Raw genomic sequence first — 12,878 nt, 5'->3', positions numbered from 1 at the left:
AAGACGACATTTTTCCAGACACTGATACGTTAAACTAAGACGACATTTTTCCAGACACTGATACGTTAAACTAAGACGACATTTTTCCAGACACTGATACGTTAAACTAAGACGACATTTTTCCAAACCATGATACGTTAAACTAAGACGACATTTTTCCAGACACTGATACGTTAAACTAAGACGACATTTTTCCAGACACTGATACGTAAAGATGACACTTCCTAAATGGATTTTAGCTTTCATATGACGTCATAGATGAAATGATTTATACGCTGCAGATCAAAGTTTTGTTCTTGTTATTTTTTAAGACAAACCAAAACCTATTTTGAATGGAACATCAGAAAAGACATGAGGACTGTAGCTCTGAAATGCCATTAAGAGCAAGTTTAAGCTTATGTCTTGACAAGTTTTTCGTAAATACGCATAGTTAAATGCTTTTACCTTAAAATATTTTAAAAAACATATTCTCGGGCCTGGCATGGTTTGACTTTATCTTATATATTAGATCAAGGTTAAATTTGTGGAATATGTTACCAACATCAGTATTTCTTTGACCTGCTGCGTAGCAATCCTTATCTTAAATGTAATCGAATGAGTGCTGGACTTCTTATAATATTTTAAACTTTTCTTTTTTGTGTTAGACTTTAGATATTCAGATCATGATAATACCCACAAGATCGTAATTCTTATCTTCCCACGACTTCATATATGCCGCTCAGGTAAATACTGACAAAATTGAGATTACAATGCTTATCTTCACCTGATTTGATCTATTAAGATAATAGTGACAAAATTGAGATTACAATGCTTATCTTCACCTGATTTGATCTATTAAGATAAGAGTGACAAAATTGAGATTACAATGCTTATCTTCACCTGATTTGATCTATTAAGATAATAGTGACAAAATTGAGATTACAATGCTTATCTTCACCTGATTTGATCTATTAAGATAATAGTGACAAAATTGAGATTACAATGCTTATCTTCACCTGATTTGATCTATTAAGATAAGAGTGACAAAATTGAGATTACAATGCTTATCTTCACCTGATTTGATATATTCAGATAATACTGACAAAATTAAGAACGCAATGTTTATCTTCACCTAACTTGATACATGTATATTCTGTTAATGTTTATACTGACAGAATCAATGCTTATCTTCCTCTACAACTGCCGGTCACTTATACAAGTGACCAGCTGATCTCATCTTTTGGAAAGCGAAGAAATAACTTGCAACGCAACATGAAAAAGCGATTTCAATTGATCAGCAATTCACTGCGTTTGATGAATCTAGAATGATGAGCTCTATTGTCATGGTTAAACATTTTCGGTTTCCAAACCCTGGAAACGGTATCTATGATGTGACGTTAGGATCAAGTTGGGTTTATGTTCGGAACATCACTACGAAAGTACATATAAGGTCCATCACATTCATGACTGTGCTTTCGAAAAAATATATAACTGATGAAATCGTGCACCAGACGTAGCAAAAACCGTATTAGTCCTTGACCCGTTCTAAAGTCTTAACATGGAAATGGTTATCTTGAGTTCGTCCCCTATTCCGGCGGTCTCTGCTGGATCATTTGTTCCCTGAGGTCAGACACATCTCCAGCGCTAGTGTGTATTTTTTTTTTTACCACAAACTCTTTATCTTCGCACTAAGCCATAGCCACGAGACGTACATGTGACACCGAGCTTCGGCTACATCGTCCTGATTGCTAAGTTCCGCCTCAAAACGAATTGAATTTCCATTAAAGGTTCTCTGGTTTTTCAACGTAATCGAGCAAGACCCGAGGCGATCAACAAAATTTAATAACTTTAAATTTCCGCTTTACTGCCGCAAGGTGGGGTGACTAGCTTTATGTAGTGGAGTACGACAGGTTATAAATGCTGTCAAATAGCCAAAATAGCAGGGGGTTTAAAATATTCCCTTGGTCGTATAATTATCTCGGACCAACTATATGTCTGTCTGGTTTAATTACATGTCTGTACGTCTTTTGTTTTGGACAAACAAGTTATTGACAGTTCATTTTAGTGAATTACATGTTTAGTATAACAGAAAAAGTAATATTAACAAGATCAAGAACCAAGTGAACTTCAGCCGTGAGTTTCCTATACACCATGTTTTCCGGTACTTGTCAATGTAGCTTAAAGAGTTTGAGAAGAATGTTTCCTAACATGAATGTAGAAAAAGTTACGACTGACAAATCTAATGAAGGCTCGCTTTAATCTGTTTATTAGTTTATTAACTAAATTTCTTTTATTTTAAAATTTTCTAAAGTTAAAGCAGAAAATTGCCTGAAACGCCATAGTATATGTTGGGTTGTAAAAGATAGGTAGGGAAATCTATAAGCAGACATATGGGCAGACTAGAAAGGCTCACAGAGTGTAACTCCAGATCAGCAATGTCTTCGAATTTTGTAGCAGCAACCAATTTTTTTTCATATTCAAAAATATAGGTATAAGTGCCTAGGTCCCCTTTCTATCCCAACTTGTTCTCAAGTTCTGACCGTTTTTGAAAATCCCAGTTTACTATCATTATAATAAAAATGGTTGACCTTTATTGTGACCTTGACCTTTGCCATATATTCACTAAAAGTCTATCAATTGGTCCTTTGAAAATACTCAAACTTTGTACCAAATTTTATTAAAATCCGATGAAAAGTTTTCGAATTACACCTTTCACACGCTCACACACGTGTGCATAAGTGAAAACACCGCCATTAAACAGATTGTAAGAAATGTTATATATTTTAAAACACGTTTAAAATGAGCATTTGAAAAGAAATGAGACAAGGAGCGAAACGAAAGGCTGTCTTGCAGGTTCGGAAGTGATCCAGAGAGAGAGTTTTAGACATCAAACTGCACTCGAAAAACGCTAATGTTATACACACGTGATGACATGTTGAAATCATATGATCATTTCCAAAGTAAAGTTTGTAAATCTGTCTAAAATCCACTTTACCACATCCGAAACCACAAACAGAAAAACTGTTTTTCAGTTATCTATCTTCTCCACAACTTGTCGGGACACGGGGTCGAATTAAAGAAACAAGATGCCTGGGCCTCTTCGAGCTTTTAGGGCCAAGCTAAGAAAAAAAAAAGCAATCCGTGCAACTTTATAACAAGCTAATTATGACTGGAGTAAGCTAGAAATGCTTGTAAGCGGAAGTTACTAGACATTATCTTATACACCAAGTTTTTCTCAAGTGCTAATATTAGGAGAAAAGCTAATACATCTTATAGATAAAGTAGTTCTTCGAAGAACTTCCAAATCTGTGGATATTTAGCTGCATTAAAAATCCTAGTGTCCCAGTTATTGTCTTGAAGGACTTAGGACTAGGGGCAGCTATCCCTTCCACCCAACCATTAATCCAGCCTGGCAAATAAATATGGTCAAGGCGGGTTTTTTTCAGGATATTTCACTGGGCTCCTAATTTGCTCACGGGACCTAAACTATAATCCTGTGTGCATAGTAAAGGGGCAGAGATGAAGTCATCCGTAAGGTGTTGTTACCCATGTACCTTCGGTTTTGTATTTCTAATTGGTAGGGACCAAACCATGTAGGTGGGCCCCCAGTGGATGTACTATATAAGCACCCACTCAAGTGGGCGAGGGCATCCAGTTGGGTGCCAAATTTCTATATAAAAAAGCCTTGAATGTTATGTGCATATTGACTGAAATCTTCAGTATGGACTTTGTTCAAGTTCGTTGGAATAATGTTTAAGGTATATATTTATAGCTACATCTTACCTCTTGGTTCCTGGAATGTCAGCTTGATGAAATAATGTTAATCATCCTGACGAATATTTACAATGAAATTAAACTTAGTTTTCCCGCCCAAATGAAAAGTATAAAATAATTTTACAATTTTTCAATAGCAGCAAAGAAAATATTTTTCACGGTTTCCTTAAAGATTAAACTAAAAGCAAGCGTACATGAAGAGGCGACAGAACAAAGCTATGAATGTGACCCTTCAATTTTCTTTGCGACATGCAGGGTAACATAGGTTGCCAAGCGACGTAGATATAAAATAAACGTTACGTTTTTTTGCTGCTCCTAGATTTCCTGGTTGTGCGAGTGCTAGCGAAATAAAAATCGAGGTTAGAAATTATTTTTCACCACTAATATATACAATTAGAAATCTTCACGAGAAAGCTCTTTTAAGTTAGTGTTTTTTAAACCTCCAAATAGTCTGTTTTGAAAATGTGTCTTTTTATCCTCGAAGAACTTTACCAAAGAGGACGGAGTACAGTGTACCTGAAACATGCTATTTATCTAATAGAAAATAACAAGGCTATTTTATACACGATTTGATCAACGTGTTTTGCTGCGGCCAAACTCCAGGTTACTGACGATGAGTAGTAACATTCCTTGAAAATTGGCTACTCCACAAAGAATGTTTGTTTTTTTTAGTTGTTTGTTCTTTGGATTTCGCGCAAAGCTACACGAGGGCTATCTGCGCTAGCCGTCCCTAATTTAGAAGTGTAAGTGGTTTATCATCACCACCCACCGCCAACTCTTTGGCCACTCTTTTACCAACGAATAGTGGGATTGACAGTCACATTATGACGCCCCCATCGGCTGAAAGGGCGAGCATGTTTGGTGTGACGGGTATTCGAACCCGCGACCCACAGATTGCGAGTCGAGCGCCCTAACCACCTGGCCATGCCGGGCCCCACAAGTAATGAACCGAAATAATTAAACCTTTTAGCGCATTCTCTCGCTTCGGCAGGCCTCATCAGGTTTACATAAGCGTTGGATTCTGCCTGATGGGTCAGTACTGTAGTTTAACGTTGACGACACTACTTGGGTGTTATGATCCATCATAGACTATACTGTAACCCCCTTCAAAACTAAGGAGCTCAATGCATTTTATTTTACGAGTAAAACGTTACGGTATAACTAACTGTGAAGCGAGTCTGTGTTAAATGGTGAGTGAATGAAACTTCAATAGTTATAGAATTCCAGGCTGAAGATACTTTCTGTACCGTCAGATTACATGAAATAGGTTTCAGATTACTGAAGGCAAATGCTGGATATAAACAACTAAAAATGCATGTCATAGTGGACACGAAAACCAGAGTGATGCCATTTGGACTGTTCTGACTTCCGATCATAATCCTTGATATGCATCTTTCCAATAACAGGAGTAATAACAGGATATGTAATATTGTCGCTCTGTATGTTGCTACAATATCGGAAATGATTTTTCAGTTAGTGTTTCGATTGTAAGTAGGGGCTTTTGTTTAGCCTAAAATGCCCAATTGATAAAAAAGTAAAATTTGACAGAAGGTGACACAAAAGAGTTAGTGTCACCCCATTTTTGTTGTAAGTGAAAACAAGGATATCATTTAACACAGAGAAATTAAACGTTGAACTACATATTTGATGTAAGTGAAAATAATTTAATGCAATTTGTAAAAAATAATTAGTAGTCATTTTAAACTTGAAGCGAGACCATTTTATAAGAATGGCCATTCCAATCAAAAGAATTTCGAAAATTAATGAAAAACTAAAATAAATTTGGTTTAAAAACAGATGTAAATATTTGTTTCTGGAGTGTATACAGAATTATAGTTCTATGTCAAAAACATTAGATTTGATGCTCTTATATTTTCTTATTTCTTCTATTTGACACAAACTTTCTCTGATGACTTGATAATTTCTATTTAATATAGCTAACTAACTAGTTCAATGTTTAACTTCTCTGTGTTAAATGATATCCTTGTTTTCACTTACAACAAAAATGTAGTTCAACGTTTAATTTCAATGTGGAACGATATCATTGTTTTCACTTACAACAAAAATTTAGTTCGACGTTTAATTTCTGTGTTGAATGATATCATTTTTTCACTTACAACAAACATGTAGTTCGACGTTTAATTTCTGTGTTGAATGATATCATTGTTTTCACTTACAACAAAAATTTAGTTCGACGTTTAATTTCTGTGTTGAATGATATCATTGTTTTCACTTACAACAAAAATTTAGTTCGATGTTTAATTTCTGTGTTGAATGATATCATTGTTTTCACTTACAACAAAAATGTAGTTCGACGTTTAATTTCTGTGTTGAATGATATCTTTTTTTTTCACTTACAACAAAAAATGTAGTTCAACGTTTAATTTCTCTGTGTTAAATGATATCCTTGTTTTCACTTACAACAAAAATTTAGTTTGACGTTTAATTTCAATGTGGAATGATATCATTGTTTTCACTTACAACAAAAATTTAGTTCGATGTTTAATTTCTGTGTTGAATGATATCTTTGTTTTCACTTACAACAAAAATTTAGTTCGACGTTTAATTTCTCTGTGTTAAATGATATCTTTGTTTTCACTTTGTATAACACTTATTTTTTCCTGTGTTAAATATTCTAACATTATGGAAACTTTGTTTTCAAGACTGTTTGATGAAATTCATGCAGAACACCACTCATTTGTCATCCTCATTAATTAACAAAACTTAAAAGTTTTTCGAAAGTACCGTTTTTTTCCTTAAAACTCATTAAAGAAATTAACAGTCATTTAATCTTGTAATTGGTTACTTCCTGGGAAGGTCGAAGGTGGGTCTTCTGTTAGAAACTTTGAACGCCTAATGCCTACGCAACGTAATTATCTATCCTTCATATAAGGCTAAAGCTTCGCTAATTGTTTCAACGTTTCTAAATGCCTTCTATGGGTTTTTACTTCTTAATTTTCCTCGCAACTCGATTACTAGTAGAGTGACACTTTGTCCAATTTTGATGAAGAAAGTTTCATCAGTAAAGATAACTTTAGATCCCTGTTCGTACAGGCTTTTCGAACTTCCTTGAATATCTTTCGCAGTAAAGCGTTTCTTTAAAACGAAAATACGTCAACGAACCTTATCTCGCAGAGGCCTCATATCACACGCAAGCTCACTGCTTCGCTTTCAATTTACGGTTTATGATAATTAAATTAAAAAGTTAATTTCCCGCTTTTTCGCTTCGAAAAAGAAGTGCAACAGAAAGAGTAATTAAACACCGTGTTCATCACATATTGCGTCTGTGAAAACATTGGAATAACATGGTACTTTTTATTACGTACCACAATTTCAAACTTGTATACTCCTGGCGGTAGCAGAGTTTTATTCCCTGTGCGGAAGAAGTTGTTTTATGATAATAATCTTGTTATAATGTTGCTGTGTTTGCTACATAGTTTCAAAGCCACTAAATCGGGCTGTTTATGATTTAGCGGTAGAATCCTTTGATTTGTGACGTCATGTTAATTGATCTATTAGTAGCACTCGAAAACCACTTGTGTGACATTTTGAGGCCCACTGCTGTCAGTTACGTTATCTATTAATCTTGATATACGGACGTGCAGTGCACACTTTACAGACAGCTACTATTCAAAACTTGTTTGGGATAAATCTTGGGGCATGATAGAGAGGGAACCTCTTTATAAATCTTGGGGCATGCTAGAGAGGGAGACCTCTTGATAAATCTTGGGGCATGATAGAAAGGGAAACCACTTTTACAAGTGAAAGCATAGCTTATACTGTTATTTTTCAAGTTTATATTTGCTAAACAGTCATATAGGGTTGCATAAGTAATTCAGTGAATGGAGAAGAAGCCCAAGTATAGATCCCAAAATATCTGTGAAAGCAAATTATCCTAGCTTTATCAGGTAGTCACACGACTAGGGATTCCCTTGGGATGCATCACATGCGTAGCCTTCGAAAATACATCATTGTGGGGAGAATATATGGAAATAGAGTTCAGTGGCGTAACTAAAAAAGATGATTTGTTTGTTTGTTTGTTTTTGAATTTCGCGCAAACCTACATGAGGGCTATCTGTGCTAGCGGTCCCTAATTTAACTGTGTAAGACTAGAGGGGAGGCAGTTAGTCATCACCACCACCGCTAACTCTTGGGCTACTCTTTTACCAACGAATAGTGGGATTGACCGCCACATTATAATGCCTCCGCGGCTGAAAGGGCGAGCATGTTTGGTGGAACGTGGATTCGAACCCGAGACCCACAGATTGCAAGTCGAGCTCGCTAACCACTTGGTCAATTGATCACTGACTCCACTGTTAAGGTCATTCGTAGATTATACGGTACAACACACGCATAAGATATCATGTCTTAGGCCTAACGCACAAAGTAAGGATTTTTGTAATGTCTGTGTGTATATTGCAATTTTATATATGTCTGTTACTTTTTAAGATGTTACGAAATAAGAGCCAAATGATATATGACAGCCACTATTCATTTGTCTCTCATTATGAACATAACCTTTGAGAGACGTTGAAGACCGAGATGGCCCCACTTTTATTTATGACTTGAGCAGACAAATACAGTGGGTGACCTTGTGCATTGACAAACCCTATCTATTGCAAACTTCTCGTCGCTTCCTACGCTTTAACAGGATTACCTGTATAAATTGAAGGCCACAATTCGAGAACAGATTAACATTGTCTAATCCATTAAAACTGAACTTATTATACGTATCGGTTTTCATGGATAAACAGTTGCATAATAAAGTAACAGTATTTAGCTGTTTATAAAAAAAAGCAAAGAAGTCCAAATGAATGATTGGCTCATAAAAAGTTTGAATAGTTGTACCATACCTTGTAACGTCATCAAAACTGTCCCTGCGATCATATTTCTTGTCAGAGATGTGAGCCATTGAAAGCTTGACTTATCACGTCAGCAAAACTGTCCCTGTGACTTGTTTATAAAAACAATTACAATCAATTATTAACTAACAGACATTGTCAGGTTTTGGAGAAGTGATATAATTAATGTCTTTATTTCGTTTTTTTGCCTTATTTTGCCTTATTACCAATCCATTAATTTCTATAACCTAGAATAGGGAGTTCAACGTATTTTTACTGGCTACCAGTTTTTCTCTGCTTAAACTCTAAATTTTTATGTTTCTAATAGAATAAATTACAGGATTAACAGCAGGTTCATTCTCATTGATTGACCACTGGATGGTTATCCAAGGTTAATGGTTTTTTTCTTTAAACTTGGTCTACATTGTCAACAACATTTCAGCAGCACAGAAAAAGAAAAATAGCACGAGCGACTGACATTATATCTTTTTAAACAATAATTTATGTTTATAACGTGAGGAAAGTGGTAAAAACAAAACGTAAAGTTTAGTAGTTGTTTTGCAAGAAAAGTAATGAAAAACTGTTATTAGTACCAAAACAAAAAACGATTAATTTTTCACTAATCTGACACCAGCCCATGAAGCCTGAAGCACTACATTTCAAGTAATTTTAGTTTATTTTCTTTAATTATAGGTTCGGACTCCAGTGACCCTGCATGAGGATGTGCACATGACTATGAAGAACCAGGTCTAACGTCCACCCTCTACAACTGAATCCTACTGAACAAATGAAAAATCCAGTTAACTCCTCCCCTCCTTTTTAGTTTCTTAAAGTTTCAACTTTTGAGTTTGGACGTTCTTGTGCATAAGGAAAAAATAGTGATTTTCTAACATAGTTTTTGATTAGAAAACATATACCTTGTCAAAAGTGCGTTACTCAAATTAGTAAAAATTATTTCATATTAATATATTTGTACTAATATTTTTTGTTGTGACACATATTTCCCTTAAAATATGATAAAAAGAGCAAGAATGAGCATACCTATTTTTGAAGCGTTTTTTTTTTTACACTAGTCTGACACAGTTGTAAGACATAATTATTATGTATGACTAACGTGTGTTACAGCTTACAATGTCTTATATAACGTACACAAACTAAAAAGAATCCGCTAACACCTATTCCAGAAACTTTAATAAACTAAAAACAAAAACATTTTCCTCATCGGAGATAATTTCTAGTCCCTGTCTTCCTTTCTGTTCTCACAAGGCTACTACATACCTGAGGCAGGGAAACACAGCCGTGAAGTCACGTTTCACTTCTGTGCCATACATGTCAGCTGTACGTGAGTTTAGGCTCAGGGGGCGGACCGCCGGTTTCCAAGCGCTTTGAAGAAACATTTCAACTTTTGACACGTCTACAAATAAGTAATAAGGTTTTCTTAATTAGGCATGCAAACGGCTCCGAACATGTTTTCTGTATTCCTGATTAAAAGCCGTTTACGATACACAGTGATAGGTAAACATGACATTTACCACAAGTATCTCGGTGCTACGTGATACACTGTGGAATTCGTTAACTCAAGTTCAACTCAGAATTGTTGAATATTGTTCTAATAAATCTGTCATACCATCTACATTATAAGTCAAGAACATAACTGTCAAAAAAAAATCATCTCAATCTTAATTACAAAGAAACTAAGATAACTTTACAATGTTTCATTAAGCGAACTCCTCAGTTTCGATTTATTAGATGACTTACCAGCGGCTCCTAACGGTTGGGGTTTCTTCTTTCAGTGTTACTCGAGAGCTCAAGACACAAATACCACAGAAAATCATGAATTAATCTCAGCGAAACGAGGGGCGTTTGTCTCGGTTTATCTAACTATGCTCACGTTATTAGATCTTTGGGGCCATAGGTACGCTATAAGAGTGACTGTCAAATTTAACAATTTGATTAGACAATCCTAACCCGAGAGTTGGCGATGGGTGCTGTTTACTGACTATCTTCACTTTAATATATCGGTTTAAAACTGGGGACAGCTACGTACAAATATATCCCTTGGCGTGACACTATCACTTTGACAAAAGCCATACATGTTTATAGATAGATATATATACACACACACACACATACATACATATATATATATATATGTATATATCTGTGGGTGTGTGTGTATTAATAAATGTATATATATATATGCACTTATTAATACTTTAAATCAACTGATAAAGTACTTGTTGATCTTAGGCACCTCATTGGACAGAGCGTCGAATTCTCTTAGGTGTAGGTACATGCGTGGCCAAGTGGTTGGCGTGCCGACCTGTGATTCCGAGGGTCCATGGCTCGCGTCTCTTTGCCGAATATCGCGCTCTGCACTTTGTGGCTGTGGGTGCGTTATAGGATTAACGGTCAAATCCCACTTTTGTAATTAGAGAAGCCTAGGAGTTGAAACTGGGTGCTGTTGGCTAGCTTCCTTTTCTCTAGTCTATCTGTTCAAAATTAGGGGTGGATAGCAAAGGTAGCTTTTGTGTAGATTTGTACGAATATTCGAAAATATCCTGAAAGATGCTGGTGGCGTCATCTCTTGGGATACTACACAGTCAGTCAGGTCTACCTACTTATCCATTCTTTGTGTTACACATATAAAACTGTACAGTTAACTATATTTTTTGAAGTAACGTAGGAAGAAAAATAAAGTTGGGCAAACCTACGTGTTTATCTGTTTGTTTGTTTTTTGTTCTAAACACACAACCACTGTCTTGTCTCATTAAGATAACTAGGGTGGTGTAACCGGTTAACACGTCTAACTTGTCATGGTGAAATAATTAGAATTAATGAAATGATAAACACATTATCTCGACAATAACAGGAGGAATGATAGGGTTTATACAGCCGTTGAGTAACTGATAAAGCAAGCTTCGTGGTTAACCATGAAAAAATGATGTAGAAGTATTTTTATTGACAAATTGAACATCGACGACATACGCAAGTTACGGAAACAGACAATGACAAATCACTCTGGTAGTTATTGAAAGTAGAACTAACTTAAGAATATGTACACACCAAACCTCTAACGACTGAATGGAGAGCAAAAACAATATTTAATACAGCCATTGTGAATGTAGATTCTAATACATTAGAAAATCAAAAAGACAAGCAAAAATCAGAATTCAGGAGCATAATAGACATGCAAGATTCTGTAAGACCGATCTATGTATAATAATTTATTGTGCCAAAGAATAAGGTAATAGAACAAATTGGAATAAAACTTAAAATGAAGGATATGAGCAAAACACGAGAAAAGGAAATGTGAAAATTAACAACTAGTTTTTCTTGGTCAATTATACGGTATAGCACACAATATAATTTGTGGTAAAAGTTACAGCGTCAGATATCAACTGGAACGACATGACACCCACTGTGATACTAAATGTTACTGCGTCAGATATCAACTGGGACAACATGACACCCACTGTGATACTAAATGTTACTGCGTCAGATATCAACTGGGACAACATGACACCCACTGTGATACTAAATGTTACTGCGTCAGATATCAACTGGGACAACATGACACCCACTGTGATACTAAATGTTACTGCGTCAGATATCAACTGTGACAACATGACACCCACTGTGATACTAAATGTTACAGCATCAGATATCAACTGTGACAACATGACACCCACTGTGATACTAAATGTTAAACTATAAGATAACTGGAACAAGATGGAATTCAATAACAAGTAATACTGTGTACTGAAGCACACCTGTTCACTTGGTTTCATTGGTTCAAACACATTTGTCCACAACCACTAGTTTACATGTCTGTTAGAGATGGCACTTTGTCCACATCAAACGTTTTAGGTTTTATTTCATTAAAACCCACAATATATTTAATATAAAATATTTATATCATTATTATGGTTAATTTATAATATTATTTCAGTAGACCAAAAAGTCATCATCAGTTTAAGTTCATCCACTCTCCAAAGAACATCTTAATAGTATAACGGTGGACACAGTAGATAGTCCGGTGTGGCTTTGCTATAAGGAAACACACAAACACTCTTAACAGTAAATCATTAACTTTAAAACTTGTATGCTTTATGCATAAGGTATCCCTTAATTATTTTGTTTTATTTAAGCTGTCTTGCATAATCACTTGACAGCCTGCGTAATCCGAATAACGTACGTGTAACTGTTATTATAAACCATGTTACTGGAGGATCGAGTCCAATTACGTCAAACATTGAGCAAGCAATAGCACGTTGAATAAAA

The 12,878-nt window shown here is 35.4% G+C and overlaps 1 long non-coding RNA gene across 2 annotated transcripts in view; it reads left to right on the top strand.

Moving 5' to 3' along the window:
- Positions 1 to 9,604, top strand: part of LOC111085135 — a 97,541-nt gene extending 87,937 nt beyond the window's left edge. For both annotated transcript variants that reach the window (XR_002609979.1, XR_002609980.1), the window contains exon 3: positions 9,288 to 9,604. This is a non-coding gene — a long non-coding RNA (uncharacterized LOC111085135). The remainder of the gene's footprint in view (positions 1 to 9,287) is intronic.
- The last annotated feature ends 3,274 nt before the right edge of the window (positions 9,605 to 12,878 follow it).

This window comes from Limulus polyphemus, unplaced genomic scaffold, assembly GCF_000517525.1.
Source record: "Limulus polyphemus unplaced genomic scaffold, Limulus_polyphemus-2.1.2 Scaffold250, whole genome shotgun sequence".
In the NCBI taxonomy this organism is placed as follows: domain Eukaryota; kingdom Metazoa; phylum Arthropoda; class Merostomata; order Xiphosura; family Limulidae; genus Limulus; species Limulus polyphemus.
This window is presented reverse-complemented; position numbering and strand designations above follow the sequence as displayed.